This window comes from Bactrocera tryoni, chromosome 1, assembly GCF_016617805.1.
Source record: "Bactrocera tryoni isolate S06 chromosome 1, CSIRO_BtryS06_freeze2, whole genome shotgun sequence".
NCBI lineage: Eukaryota > Metazoa > Arthropoda > Insecta > Diptera > Tephritidae > Bactrocera > Bactrocera tryoni.
In genome coordinates, this window is record NC_052499.1 from 76,979,889 (window position 1) to 76,996,949 (window position 17,061).

Sequence of the window (17,061 nt, forward strand, 5' to 3'; positions counted from 1 at the left end):
AACGAATTTTCCAGTCATCATAGCACTTTGAAAAATCCTTCTTCGTGATGGCCATCAGAGCATTCTTCGATTCAGCTTTTATATCCACAATTGAGTCAAAACGGTGTCCTCGGTGTGGTCATGTGTATTTGCTGAACAGCCAGAAGTTACACGAAGGTAAATCAGGCGAATGCGGTATTTGCGGCACAATATTAGTAGACAATGTGACGAAATGATCAAGAATAAGTAATGCAGGATGGTGCATTATCGCACTTCTTTATTCAATAAGTTCAAACATGGTGAAATTTAAAGAATTCACTTTTAGAGCCTCACAAAACGACGTATATCTCAAATAGTAATGAATATTTTGACGTGAAATTTAGCATAGATGTCACTAACAGTACTACCAACTTAAAGAAAAAAATTTACCGATTCAAAAAACACGCGAAGTATAAATTAAAAATACCCCTTTCAATTTGGTCACGTTAGTAGTTTTTATGTACAAGGGCTCCCTCCAGCCATTACGCTACCGAGTACAAGGCAGTGTCGACCTTTGTTGTAGGCATGCCCAGCCCTTAATAGCCCATTCCTTTAAATTGTACCCTTAATGTACAAGTCTATGATTCCCTAAATAATTTTCCACAGAAACGAGTAGAAACTGATGGAGCTAAAGTCGTTAGCCTAACCTGCCTCCAAGCCACCAGAATTTGTCCTAAGCTGACGCAGTTTAAATGGAATAGATGGGTCTTAAGATTCTCTCACTCACTCTCTCTATTTGATTATGTGATTCAAAGCAAGTTATACAAGCTTTTTGTTCGAATCTTTCTACTCAAGGCTTGGTAACAAAAGGCTTTGACTCACTATAAAGTCTTTGACACCGCTCACTTTGGATTTTATACAAAGTTTTGTCCCTTTGAAGCCTTGAGTCTCGAAAGTCAACATGAAGTTATTTCAGTTAAAAAGAAATATTTTTAGCTATGCTAGGAACTAACAAGATTCCTCTCACTTCGTCAACGAAAACGGTGCGGAAATGTGGACAATGTCAGCATACCAAAAAAGTCTCTTAAAATATGCCAAAAATATATGCTGCGAATAATATAGTACTATGTATATGCATTTTCTTTGCTTTGAAGAGGAAGAAAGCTATAAACAATGAATCGATAAAACTTTGTGAGACTAGGCACCGACAAATCTAATTTGATTAGGCCTAGAAGTAAAAGCCAGCTCCCAGCGTCCTTATGGAAGAAATAAGAAGACCTTCCCAATGTTTAAAAAAAATGGCTTTAGCCATGAAGAAATCGGCTGCTGATACACATTAGGAACTCAAAAAATTCTACGAAGGTGTTGCTCCAAGCGAAACAACATACCGTGATTGGTTTCATCCCTTCAAAGACGGCGATTTCCGCGTGAAAGAAGGCCAGAAACCTTTGAAGACGGTGAGTAGGCGCTGTTGGTAGCCAAAAGGTGACACATTTGCACCGAAAAGCGGTTTTTGAGCGATTGCCATGTTCTTAGTAAAATTATTTGTTGGATTTATACCTAATTAAGTATCACTTCTGTGGCTACATAAATTAGAAAAAAACCGCGTTATTCAAGTCTCCTCTTTTTTTCGCTAATGACTGCCAAAGGGTGTCACGTTTGTACTACAAAGCGGCTTTTAGCGATTGTCATGCCTCTAGTGGGACTATGTAGACTCGATGAGAATTCGAGTCAATCGCATGAAAATCTTGCATCAGCATTAGGAGTCTCCCGCCATGCCATGCCACATACGCTGGAAATGATCCAGAAATAAGGAACTTTGGTTCCTTATGACCTTAACACCAGGAGATACACGAAAAAGAAATTCTGCTGAATGAAAATGCCTCACTTTGCCAAACCCATTAAAGCCTCCCTGACAAAGCTTCAATGGGAAGTCCTTCCTCACCCACCATATTCCCCAGATATAGCACCGACCGATTATTATTTGTTCAGTTCGATGGCACATAGTCTGCCTAAGAAGCAGTTTCACTACTACTCTGAAAAATTACTTGATGCTTGGATAACATCACGAGATCATGTGTCAAAAATTATCATCCCATCATTTTTTCCTAACCCAGTTCTAATCAACCATTATTTTAAAACAAACAAATTTCCTTATTTGAAAAATAAAAGTTGAAATGGAAATAAAATCGACATTAGACACACTTGATTCAAAGTTCAGTTCCTTTCGAAGAAAGGAAGAGAAATAGAGTGCAAATTAAAGCGTACCATACACCAAGAATGTATGAAATTTCAGCTTTCAACATGAATTAATGAAGCGCACGCACCCATACCAACACATAAATGCCACCACACACACACACAAGTGATATCTGAAGATAAATATGCTTGTATCTACGCAGCGCAGCAGTATGCATATAAATAATCACTGCAAACGTCCGCTTCAACACCTCGCCTGGCATTCCCGAGAGGAGCAAATGCACCTGCAAATCGCTTATCTCTCCGACCATTTGCTATGCTGCCTTTGACAACCACTAGCTGTTCTTGTTGCTGGCGCTGATGCTCTGACGCCGATGTAGCTGCTACTGTCACTTGGCTGCTGTTGGCTGCCATCACCGGTGACGACAACATCAGCATCTACATCAGCTGCTATCAGCGCGTGGAGATCAGTGGAGTTGCATGCCTCGCACACAGACAAACGGAGCAACACGACTGCTGTTAGCCGCCGCAAGCAGGCACCTTGGCGAGCCAACACCCCGGGCGCACGCCAGTCTTCCAATTGCTCAGCTAGTCCGTCCGCCAGTTGACAGTGCTTTCGTCCAGCATTGGCAGTGGGAAACTGTAAAATTTATCGTTGCTTTCGACTTGATTTAGCGTGTTTATGTTTTGTCGCACTAAGAGCCCTTCGTACACGCTCCAAATACACTGAGCACTCCGCTGCGACTGTGCCACGGTGAGTTGTTTTTGTTGCTTTCGACAGAGCTGCAACATCTTCGCAGTGATTTGCATGACTACAGCCGTCACATATGCCGCGCTGGTGCTTTGTCTTAGAGGATTCAGCAGCCCAACAACTGGCAGCTGGTGTCGGTTTCGTCATTGTTCTTGCAACATAACACTGCAACATTGCTTCGCTGGCATAATTTACATATCTAGATGGATATTTAAGGTAGCTGCGTACAAAGGTGCGCGTACCATACACAAGTGTTTTTGTTTTTATTGTTACTTTTGCTTGTGCTTATTTGCGCACCTTGCAACTTGACTGGGTGCCAGCGACCAAGCTATGAGCTCACACTTCCGTTAAGCGTGTCAAATGGTGCGCTTCCATTTCAACTGTCGAATCTTTTCTTTGTCATCATTATTACAAATGTCACAGAGGAACAGTGTCTAATGCTTGAGAAAGGTACAAGCAAATTATTTATCTCGAAGCTTGTATAAAGTGGTAGGCAAGAAGGCAATATTCCATGCAATTTAAGTTTTCATTGTTAGTGCTCAATAAGTAGATGGAAAACCAGCTCTGAGTCTCAAATCCACAATGCCTTAACAGGAGGGAGCGATCTTTGATTATTTTTGAAATAGGTGTCTTAAGATTTCTATCTCGCGTTGTGTTACGCTATTAGGCGTTGGGAAGATAAGATCCATCAACGAGTCGAAATTATTAAAATTTTCTACCCAAATTTGGAGTCAGCGTTATTAACTTTAAGAGCGCTACATCTAATTTATGATCATCACAATCGTCCTGTCAGACCAACAATTGGGCATCTCTGTGACGTGGTTTTGGCAAGTTTGGAAAGAGATCTTGGCCTACATCCATACCAGATCAAATTGACGCAAGAACTGAAGACACTTGACCACCAGAATCGTGGTATGTGCGTGAATGGGCTGAGCAACAACTTGGAAATGATCAGGCTCAATTCAGGCTGAATAGCTTCGTCAATAAGAAATATATTTGTTATTGGTCAGGCGGCAGTCAACACGTGCTCCATGAGTCACCCGAAAAAATTATGGTTAACCGAATAATTTTGACCCGAATCGGATGATATGGTACATGTGGTACTTGGACAATATGTGATTCCAAAAAAACAAGAAAAAGAAAGACAAGAAAAGTTGTTCGGTTTGGGACTTTCTACTCAATATTTTGTAAAGCTTTAATGTTCAAAGAAACCAAATAAGTTCATGTGTGAACTCCATAAACATCATGATCTCAATGGTAAAGTATAGAATTATTTTAATCACTGAGATTTGATAACTGAACTTAAGTTCCTTATAAATACTCGCTTAAAAATTATTTTCAAAAATTAAAAAAAAAAATAAATACCAAAGAAAAACACTCCAGCAATACTCTACGTTTCTTGCGCAAGCCCTCCAATCAACTCAACTCCTCTATTTAAGCAGACACCGCTAAAAACCCATACATAGCAGGCGTAAACTGTCACTGCCACTGTATGAAGCAGTTAGCAACAAGAGCAAAGCGGAAAACACTAAGAATCCATGGCATGTAAACAGCTGTGGCAATCAGCAACGCAAAGCGAATCAATTGAAATGCAAATTCAAAGCGATTTTTTCACCATAAGAGGTCAAGAACGCCAGCAAGCGAGACAAGAAAGTACGGAAGCGCGTAAGCGGAGAAGAAAAATCACCGAATGGACAAGACAGCTTAAAAGCGATTACCAAACGATTTCAGCGAAAAACACTAAACAACAACAGCACTAAGAAGTTCGATGCTGACGAAGTGAAGCGAAGGATGAGATGAAGAAAATAAGGAATGATCAAAATAAGCACATCAAACATTTTGACACGGCTCATTATCCCGCCTGGCATGCCACATTTTTCACGAGCTGTCCGTCGCAGTGGCTGCAGCGGTCACTTTTCGGGTAGCAAGTCGAGCCATTAGGCATCAGACGGCCGGTCTTCTTGTAAGTTATGAAGGGTCTTACCGTATGCCTTAACGTTGTCATTGCGCTTATCCCTTGTTCTTACGCTGCCTTATTTGGCTTTGTTTATATCTATTGTTTGCCGCTTTGCGTCGCTTCGGCGTGGCACTGATAAGCGTTCACGTTTAAATTTACGCAAATTAATGAGCCAAAGGTGTCAGAGGTTGCTTACCTTTACTAACTCGTACCGTAACCTCGCCTCGGGCGAAACCTGCAACTCCAACGCAGCCATCGCTCTCACCCTCTTTGTCTCTCTCTCTTTCAACATAAGCAGTGTGTTTTGCATTCTGCAGGTTTCAACGGAATGTTGGGCATTCTTCTTCCACCTTTTTTTGTTTCTCCCTGCAGTTTCTTCATGTGGTTTATTGTTTGCTGTCATTGACGTCGTCGTCAACATTCCGTTCATGACGGCACAACAGCGCGCCCTTTATCACCGTCAAGCGCCTACCAACCGCCAGCAGTCAACCGTCGTCCATCCATCTATTCCGCCAGCGAACTTCATCCCTTCCGCGAGCGGCGTTCACGCTCATTGTCGGCTACAAACACTCGAGGTGCTGACTTGACCGACCAACCGACACCGGTGACTTTGAGGTGCGAAGTTGATGCGCATCGCCAGCGACAGCGGATGAGACAAAGTTTTGCTGAATATCTAGCGGCTAACTTATCACAGAGGAGCCGAAAAGCAGGGTGTGTTGCAAGACGACTTAGCCTGTTTGTTATACTTTGTTGCACAGCATTCTTTTCACTGGTGTCGCCTCAACATTAATGCTCATCATGTTTGCTGTTCTTTGATGCTTGTTTGTACCGAGTCATTATTATTTTAGTTTTTGTTGTTGTCATTGTTTTGCATGCATTTACTACAAAAAGCAGCAACACAAATGCATTGTCATTTGGGCGAAATGAAAGGGGAAAAAGGAAAGAGGGATCAGCTGCCGAGATGTACCACAAAAACAATCAAGCACACACACATATGTACATTCTTAAAATAATAAAAAGCACAAAGCAAACAAGAACTGACTTGATAAGTCTTTAAGGATAATACGGTTTATTGCTTTGGAGCGCCAACAGGGTTGCCAAAATCTAGAATGATATTTAGATTATTAACTTATATACATTGGTTACATTTGGATTTTCGGTTACCAAAAACTTCGCAGAAACTTTCAAAAGTTTCGGAAATAATTATAATAAATATGTCGTCTATAAATAGGTCTTAAGTTCACGATGACACATTTCGAAAAAGAGAGGCAGAACTTTAACTGGGAAAATTTCCAACGAATTTCAGATATTTTTCAAAAAGTCTTACCCCATGTAGAAAATTGTGGTAACAGTAATAAAAAATACGACTTTTGGCGTATCGGATCTTTTTATGCATGGAAATGTGCAAAGAGACAGCCTCACCTCCCTCTTCTACTTTAGATTTGACTACTTATCTTTTATCGTCTATCAAATACGGGGTAACCATCAATAGCTGGACCAGTTATGCACATAGTAACTCCAATTAAGGAGGTAATTACTCATAATTTAACATCTAACAGAAAGGCTGCTGGGAAGAATTGGAAGGTACACTGACTTCACGTCATCTACTCTGGGACAGATTATTCAAGAATCAGCGAGTGCTATATAAAAAGAGATGCCCCTAAGTAAGCAACAATCCTAAAATGTGTTCTTATTCTTCTTTATTGACATAGACACCGCTTACTCCATTATAGCCGAGTTTATAACAGCCCGTCAGTCCGTCTTCAGTTTCGCTACTTGACGCCAATTGGAGATTCCAAGTGTAAGTGGGGGTCTTCCTCTTCCTCTGCTTCCTCGGCGGGTACTACGTTGAATTGTCAGAGCTGGAGTGTTTTCATCCATTCGGACGACAAGACCTAGCCAGCGCAGCCTCTGTCTCTTAATTCGCTTCTTTAATCGTCGTATATCTCGTTCAGCTCATCGTTTCATCGAATGCGATATTCGTCGCTGCCAATGCACAAAGAATTATAAATCTTCCGCAGAACCTTTCTCTCGAAAACTCGTAAGGTCGACTCATCAGATGTTGTCATCGTCCATGCCTCCACAACACATAGCAGGATGGGAAATGTGTGTGATTTACAGAGTTTGCTCTTTGTTGGTCGAGAGAGGACGAACCAACCGTATACCGGATAAAAAATATCAAAAATCTAAAGATGAAAGACAAAGTCGAGCAACTATTTAATAGGTAGTAGTACTATCTATGTACATTCAGGAATTTTGTCTTTCTTTTCTTGTAATACATATTCGACTGTATATAAGTATGTGGAAGTCATTAGGCTGTAGAAGAAGTCAGTCTTCCCAAAGGCATCCCTATCTTGAATTCTTGTATTAGAGTAGCAATTCTTGTCATTTCCAAGAGTTTATCGATTTTTTATGCTCATTTGGGAGCACTTTAAACCAAGTATTTTTATCTTAGCTTACACTTGTCACTTACAAGTCTCGTTCCCTTAAACCTAATCCAGTTGTTTTAAATCAACCTTGAAACAATACCCTCCAACTCGGCTCTCATCATCGCCGGTCAACTGACTTGCTTATTTGCTCGCTAAAGGATGAGCCTGTGAAACTTCAAATAACAGTAGAACAACAGCAACAACAAGAACAAGAAAGACACTCATCTACCGACCTAAGTCGCTACATTGTAGCCTGAGGACTTCGGGATGCTTCAGACAGTCTCAGCACATTGCGCAAAAGTCTGCTGCGCCGCCAGCTAAAATTAAAATGTAATGCTAACGTGTATTTAATCCCAAAAATATAGAGCTACCTTTTAAAAGGTTCGTGTGTGTGTTTGTCAAGGTGCCAACAATGAAGTGTGAATAAGAGAAACAGCATGGCCACCAATGGAGACAAGAATGTCAAAGGACCAAAGGAGTATGTAAGAATATACAGCATATACTGAAGTATTTTGAAATAGAGTTGCCAACTTATGCAAATTATTATAAAAAACAGGCAAATTACAAAAATCACAAAAGAATTTGTAAAAGTTTATGCCGAAAAGAAGAAAGAAGTTGAAAAGGCGAAGTCGGAGTCAGCAGAAGACGAGAATAGTATGAGTTTTGGTGACTTCGACTAAAGCGCTCAACACTAAAGTTAAATTTTCCACAACTAAAAATTGTTGGCAATCCTTACTGGGTGCCCCCTCTACTTTGCTAAATAGTTGGTTTGGGTTGTGTGTCTTGCCTTCTTTTGATTTATGACTTTACAATGACAATTTATTATATTATTTTGTCGCTTGTCTTGTCTTCATTGTCTTAAGCGCAAAATCCAATGCAAACCACCGAGGAAGAAACAAAAATTTTGAAAGTAGAAAAATATTTATGCATTTACTTTGTGCGTGTGTGTGTTTGTGCGAAAAGAGTAGCTTGTTTTTCTCAAGACATTACTGCTTGTATGTACATATGTGTGCATTTCGCTGGGGGATTTGCTGGGTATCGATGACATCTTGTTGAATTAAAGAAGCGTTGCTTGTAAATACTTTGCGCGAGCTTTGAATATGGCATTTGTGGACTCCCTTCGCTTGGCAACTTGACAAGGATTAATAATGAGCGTGTTGAAAAATGTAATCAGCTGATAGCGAAAATCTACAAGCGACATTTTGTGTTCGAAAATATGCAAATTCAATGGATTTTTAATATTAAAAAAATTTTAAATTTCAAAAAAGTTTTTTTTTTGCCTTTAGAGATCTTCAATGTTGGCATTAAAACTATATTTTTTGGTGGAAGATGATTTTTGATAAATTCAAGCTTAGCTCGATATATTTAGCCGAAATTTCTACTCAATACAAAGCATTCCGTTATAATGACGTCACACAAATATGAAAGTAGTATTGAACCGGTGAAAGATTTGTTTTTATCAAAATGCTGACACTCAGAAGTGCACTTGAAAAAAAGTTACCGGCTCTGGTCGAAAGTAAAAGTCTGTGTTGTTTATAGTTATAAGAGATGATGCATTTCTGTGTGCCCTAGCTTTTTAAAGAAGAAACACAAAAACTTGTTTATGTTTATTATCATTCGAAAGAACATTCTTTGACAATTATTTTTTGAAAATTATCTCTTTCAAATGTTAGCCACTGCTACGTCTCAGATGGTTCATCCGTTGTGTCTAATTGAATAATGACTCGTTCGAGCATTTCGCCTGATAATGAATGAAACGGGCGATGTTTTGCTCCAAAACTTGGACCGAAACAGAATTGTCCGCATATACTTTAGACTTTATATATCTCTGTAGAAAAAAGTCTAACGGTGTGATCTTTGTGGCAAATCGACCGACCCAAAACGTGAAATTATCTGCTCACCGAAGTCTTCTCTCAATAAATCCATTGATTGATGCGGCATGTGGGAAGTGGCACCGTCTTGTTGAAACCAAATATCTATTACCGAGATCACGAGCTTAAATTTCAGGCATCACAAAGGCGGCTATCGTGGCGCGATAACGGTCGCCACTGACAGTTACTTCCTCACTGGCATCAATTTTTAAGAAATATCAGCCACTGATTTCACCGGTCCACAAACCACACTAAACCGTTGATTTTTCTGAACCCAGTGGCAGCCCTTGAATCTCTTCAGGTTGCTCTTCGGCCCAAACGCGGCAATTCATTTTGCACGCTTTCAATTTAAGATCTCGACCTAAAATGCGCAAAGTAGTTCCCTACGCTATTCCGAGTTGCTGTGAATTGCGCCGAACTGACTCTACAAGTTCTTCGTGTACACTCTCATCTGCGGCTATTATTTTATCTTCACTGCGTGCTGGACGTGGTCTATTCGATCGAATATTATTCAATAATGAATGCTAGGTCTCAAGATAGCTGATGGTCTGCGAATAGTATGCTCAGTAGGTCGATAATGTGACCATAATTTGAGCGAAGTGCGGAAACACATTCTTTACAGAACGTGAATTTTCGTAATAAAGTTGAACGGTGTGAATACGTTGTTGAGTCAAAAGTCTTTCCATGATAAAATTCCAGACTATGCTGTGTGTGGAAAAAAGTACCTCTACTTACGTCAGCCTTCATAAAATGGATCACTGATTGGACCCATCCTGGTGCTAAGGCTGCTAGCAAACCTTTGGCCGAGACGTGGGAAACAAAATTTCCTTTATGGTGGTTAATGTACATATGTACCCTGTCAGCGATAATCTAAACCAAACCTTTACGGGCAGTTTGTGAGAGGGTCATTTGGTAAGAAGTAGTTATACTTTACTCCTCTATCAGGAAAAGATATAGATGTAAAATGTATAGACCTCAAGATAAAGCTGGCAGAAAATAAATTTAATAACAATGAAGAGTTACTAAGAAATTTAATAACATTGAAGAGGCACTAATTGAGACGCGATTGACTATGAAACAATAGACGTACCGTACTACAAAAACAATATTGAAAAGGTGGAAGATCGAAAAAATCGGTAATAGTCAAAGAAAACATTACTCGGTAAAGCCTTCAAAAAAAATAAATCATTAAAAAAACTAAGATTTGGTAACAAGAAGTTCACAGTTGGTGTGACTTTTAATTGGGAATCACAAAAATATTAGCATTCTAAGAAAATTACCGTGAATTCGAAAGTTCTGCCTACTTTTGTAATAAATATTGCAGACATTATGTTATAGGCCATACTAAAATAATAATATTGCATTCTTCTTTTTTGGCGTAGACACCGCTTAGCTGCCTTAGCCGAATATTATTGTATTACCGTTAATATTATTACTTAAATGTCCTCTTAGTCCGATACAATATATCACCAGGCTATACTGATATGCTGCATACTATTTTGATGTGTCGACCAAAAGCATGTTGAGTAGAAATTTCTAACCTCCTGCTGCTTTGCTGCTTATAATAGCTGCTTATTTACTCGAAAGTTCCGCACCACCGGAAACTTTAACTCTAGAGCCAAGTGTTTAATGTTAAGTGAAGAAACATCCATAGACTTATTATGAAAGTATGAATAATAGTAGAATTACATATTGTATTAAAGTCCATATATATTTACGCCATAACTCATAACTTTAATAACATCGCTTACATCATTGTCAACCACTTTCACTTCACAAAATTCAAGTCACGCAAACCTTGCCTTAAATAGCTCGGAAAGTGTGTGTATTCATTCATGGTGGGTGTGTCAACCGCAAACAATTTGTAAATTATTAAAATGAAAATTATATTTTGATGATTTTACCAATTTACTAAGTACCTAGCTATGCGGCGTGAGCCTGCGTGTGTGTGTAATTATGCAAGTATAATTATTATGCACTAAAATAATTTAATTAGTTTTTAAGGGTTTCGGTCATCGAAAGGCGGTATATGAGAGTGTATGTGCATGTGAGTGTATGAGAGAGTGTTTGTGGGTGCGAAGACACAGTTTACTTAGGGTATTGCATGTCATTTAACAATTTCGCAGTAGTTAAGTTAAAGCAGGAAGTAAATATATGACACATATTAAGAAATTTAATGTCTTTGCTCAGTATACTCGTATATAAGTATATATATACATACGTATATATTCCTTTTTATGGAACGATCGCATTTTTAAATTAATCTTACCTGCCTATTGCATTGATAAATATTTTGTCAAAGGCTACTAATGTCATTCATTCTGAATTACCGTAACTGATATGTGCTCTTCATTATTATTTATGTTAATCGCAAATATCTGCGGTAACACCAGATGTGGTTATCTGACCCTGCCATCACTTCCAGTTTTTCGTTCTTCAACTTCCATATAACTATTCCCTACTCGAGTTATTATTACTTATTTCAGACCCTAGAAATTACCTAATTGTTAGTATGGAAGTTAAATTACCCCCAGAGAGTTACTCTTGCTGACTTGAATACTCGTCCTCTTTTCTCATTCCGCATTTAAATATAGTAAATAAAAAAAAAAAAATAGAGAAGAGATGAGAAGTTTCAAACTGACTTCTCATGTTCCTTCAACTTATTAATGAGCCCTAAGTAAACTACTCAGTGATGCTTTGGTTTAATAGGTCAGACAAAAACATGGAAAGAAGGGACATAAAAATAGTTTAATACAAAGGCCGTTAAGATCTTAAAATCGAACTGATAATCAATATTTTTAGAAAGTATTTGAAAACAGCAATCATACTGCTGTAATATCTATGGATGCTATGAGTCAAAGAGAGTATACTTTGAAAAAAAAAATTCTAGGTCTCGGGAAGCTTGAAGAGTGTGGCTCAGAAATAATTTAATCCTGATTGAAACTTCAATGGATTGTCCGAATAAAGGATTTGATAATGTAAAACTTCAACTCACTACTCTCCGACGGTCTGACGATAATCCGCCAATCTGTCAAACTTTTATGAAGATAAAAAACGAAATAGGTCCTGCTAACTAGGTCCAGAGATATTACATATGTATTTACAAACTTACTACTAATTTCACGCGACACTGGCTTTCGCAGAGCAAAAGAAGAATAGTTGCTACAGTTGCAAGCTGGAAGGTCGCGTCGAATAAGTGCAATTGGGTTACGTTATATGGCGTTAGAAAGATAATATTTCGTATTAAAATAACTTTTGAGAGAATTTTGTGATATGGTAACTCAGAATTTTTTGAGCACGCCAATGAGAAAACATGCCATATTTTAAGGTTTATCTTCGATAAAGACGAAAGCATGACCCAGGAGGCTGAAAATGTCAATAGTATAAAAGTTAACGATCTGACTTATCAAAGGCAATTTCAATTTCATCGATTCCATTGGCATAATTTTGATATCAAAGATGCACTAAGCTTTGGAAGGACAATTTTCGAAAGTATTGATAGAATATTAGAAATCGTCAAATCCGACCGCTTACGATTTCGATTGTCCAATAGAAAAACATGGTACAACAATCAGTTCGAAATCATTGAAATAAAACTGGGTACAACAAGAGGCTCAATGCATGAAGATCACATGAATTAACGCTGAGAAACCTCATGAACCAAATTTCATTCTGTTAATCGCTGTCAAATCGCGATAAAATCGATCCATTTTGGAAACGGATGGTTACTGGAACGAAAACGATCGTTATCGACGCAAGGATAGCGAATGGTTTTGCTGATGAAAAATTCGCCTCAGAAAAAGCTTATGAAAATCAACTTTCAGAGTTTTATTTTCGAAAATAGACGAGAGTCCATTATGAGTTTGGAATTATGAAATTACCTTCAAAGTGGCAACAAGCTGTTGACTAAAACTGTGTATATTTGACTTAAATCGGATCATTCTTACTATGCTGAAGTAAACAAGTTTTAATACAAAAATATTTTTTTCACTTAGACATTTATTTCATATATACTTATATGTAAAAGGAACTGAAATTACAGCTGCTAATTCTCGCTTAAAGCGGTTAACTTACATGTTTTCACAAAACGCCGGCTACTTTCGTCAACTTACGAAGGTATCATGCAATAAAAATGGCATTACTATGAACTAAGCGGCTTAGCGACCGTTAAAGCGCAAGTGCATACAGTTAGACGGACAGACATAACCATGTTCGCACATTAGACAAATTATTATGTGCGCACGGGAGCATTACATTTTATTGGACTGTAAAACAACAACAAAGCGAATGCTAAAATTTATGTTGCATGCTTCCGCGTTGAAATGGTCAACCGAAAGTGCCATAAAACATTTAACATTGCAACATAATTCGTTGCACAAAACCGCAGACAATTGCCAGCAATTATTATGTTAGCAAATGGCTTGCGAACACAACAAAAGGACTCTCAAGGGCACACGCAGGACCCAACAACATTCAAGCAGCAAACCGAACGCTAACTTTTAAATTGTAGCCAGCAACAACAATTTGATGTGCCCCACGCGTCGTGTGCGCAGTGGTCATCCGCTATGCGGTGGTGTGTCGTGGAGTCGCCACAAAATGGTCATAAGCAAGCAGGGTGGCAACAACACATACCATATAGTATTGTGTGTATGTATTAGTATACATATATCACATCATCATTGGTGGCTATCACATCAGCAAACAACAATCGGCCAACTTATTATTATTATGTTCGGCTTAATTTATTTATTTTTGTTTGAATGTCATTAAAAAGTCCTTAATGGCCAAAGTTTTTGCGCGCCTACAACGCCATAACGAGAGATCGAGAGAGAGTGAGAGCCATGTATGGTGGGCGAAAGAAGAGAAGGAGGGTAGTTGTGCAAAAGCATTAGGGTGGAACAAAAGTAGCAATTGGATAAAATCATTTTATTTTTATTCTACATTAAGGTTTTCCTAAAAATTTCCGAAGCTATAATATTATACTCAAGTGTTTTTTTAGCTTAAAGGAGTTATTACTATTTTTCACTTGATTCTTGATCGGTCAGTTCATATGACAGCTATGTAATGTTACAATGGGCCGATCTGAACAACTTCTTTGGAGATTGCATAATTGTTTTAGATAATAATCCATGCCAAATTTCTCATTCTTATCTCTTCGAATGATAGAGCTTTCCATACAAACACTTGACTCCGATAGTTCAATTTACATGCCATCTATATGGTATAGTGATTCATTATCGACGTGTTGAAACCGTGAGTAACGCTTTGGTGACAGAAAGATTTATGCGAAATTTCTTGAAGATATCTCGTCGAATGATAAAACTTTCCATACAAACACTTGACTCTGATCATTCAGTTCATATGACAGCTATATGGTATAATGATCCAACATAAGCGGTTCTTACATATGAGCAGGGTCTTGTTGACAGAAGGACATACGGGCAATTTCTGGTCGGCATCTCTAAAACTGAGAAACTAGTTAGCGAGAACTTTTCTTCATAATAAGGGCAAACAAGATTGAAGATGAAAAACTGAAAGTATTCCTCGATGAAGCCTGTCGCCGAAGAGACATAGCAGAATTCTTGGAGGTCACTCAGGCAGCCATTTCAAGGCGTTAAAACACATTCAAAGTTAAGGAAACTCGATGATATGGGAATTGAAGCCAATAGACGTTGAAAGGGGATTTTGAATGTGGAAAACTCTGCTTATACACAGAAAAAGAATTCTTTGTTTCCTCGAATTGTAACTGGTGATGAAACATGAATTATGTACAATAATCCTAAGTGCAAAAAATCATGTGTGAAGCCCAACTACATATAATCAAAGAAATCAACAAATAAGCCAAATATTCATGACGCCAAGGTTATGCTTTGTATTTGGTGAGATTAGAAGGGCGTGTTATGAAATGAGCTCCTGAAAACCAACGAAACCAACGGCGAACGCTATTGACTAAAACTCTTCAAATTAAAACGAACGATAGTCGAAAAATAGCCGACACATCGTGACACCGGCAGGGAAATTTTGCATCGTCAGCCTTATAGCCCAGAATTTTCCACTTAGGACTTCCATTTGTTCCGATCGATGCAAAAGGCTCTCACTGGAATATGATTCACATCAGATCTGGGTGTAAAAATAGTTTGACTCATTCTTGGCCGCCAAGTCGGTGCAATTTTTCGACGTGTAATCCACAAAAGGGCGAAAAGATGGGGAACTATTACACTCTCAGATAGACAATACTTTAAAAAACGAAAGGAATATACTACTTATAGACCCAATACTTGACTTGATATTTTATATTTTCAAAGCCACCCTAATACACACACATGAAAAACCCCTCGCTCACCGCTATTACTGGACGCACGAAACGTCACGCACAGAGCATTCGTCTATTACGCCGATAACATTTTTGTACGTCTACATGTTGTGTGTACTCGTATAGGTTTACAGCCATTGTGTGAACTTTACAGCAAAATAATATGGTGGGGATGGCCCTGACAGTTAATGCAACAATAATAAAAAGTTAAACTACAAAATTATGTCCGGCAAAATGATGTCATTAAACATTTACAAACATTTTTCCCGCTCGCCAATGACACGCTCAGGGAACTACACATCAAATGGTGTAATTTTTTATTACTTTCCCCATGGCTGGATAGATAACAGTTTATATGGACCCAGAGATGCGGGTGATGATAATACTTAGTTGCTGAAGGCAACACGACAACTTTCATTGCTACAGCGCTTAATGAGTATATGAGCGCGTTTGTACTTAGTTACGGGACATTCCACTGCACTGAGTTCTGAATATTGCAGAGATAATAATATGTCCTCTATAAGTTTTCAACTCCAATTAATTCATTTCGGTGAATAATGGTGGATAATATAGCTGCCAATGCTTTGATAATTTCAGCTAATAAGTACCATTGAGCATGTGATATATTTGATCAAGGGATGAAATTTAATATATTAGTTATATAACGGAAAATCCGACACCTTTAAATTTATAGTACCATTGGTATATGGAGGATATATGTACATACGTGGACTAAGGTTTGAATATTTATTCCATATATTTATAAAAAATTGTTTCCTTAACTTTATTAAAATATCAAAAATTCCATCTGATGAAATCTTATCCGAACCGGACCGGAATCGGTAAAACATATTTTTACTGGATAGCGTTGAAGATAATGCATATGCGTTTTATATTGAACGCAAGTAGAAGAGTGTCTCAAAGCATTCAGGGAAGACCATAAGATCACGGAAAACTTGCTCATACAATTAGTCTACGAGTAAGATTCCACCCCTGACGATAGCAAGAAAAACGTTAAAGTAGCAGTGCTTGGTGATTGAAAATCATCACGGAGCAGAAAGAAAACAGAGGATCTGAACATGTCTTATGAAAGGATTCAGCACAATTTGGTTTATGTTTGAGGTATAAAACTTTTGCAAAAACGACCTCAAGCAGAGTTTGCAAAAGAGACGCTTGACAAAGTAACTAGGGTATTCAGCAACATTCACAAAAAGTTTGCCCAAAATTACCGAATGGCGCTGTAAAAATAAGCCGAAATGAAACCGAGGGCTATAATGTATATGGGGATCTCGAGTCTATTTTAATCTATTTTAAAGACGATGTGGATTTGTATTGAAATACGTGAAAAGATATATCTATTTTTTGGTCAGCTTGAATGAAATTTAATAAAAACATGTTCCTTTTTTAAAGAAAAAACACGGAAACTTTAAATCTAATTGAGAATATTTGTTATCAATCGAAAGAACATTCTTTGGCAATTATGTTTTGAAGATAATTTCGTTCAAATCTTCGTCGCGGCTACGTCTAAGATGGTTCATCCGTTGAGTCTCATTTGCGATGACTTGCTCAAGCAACTGGCAAAT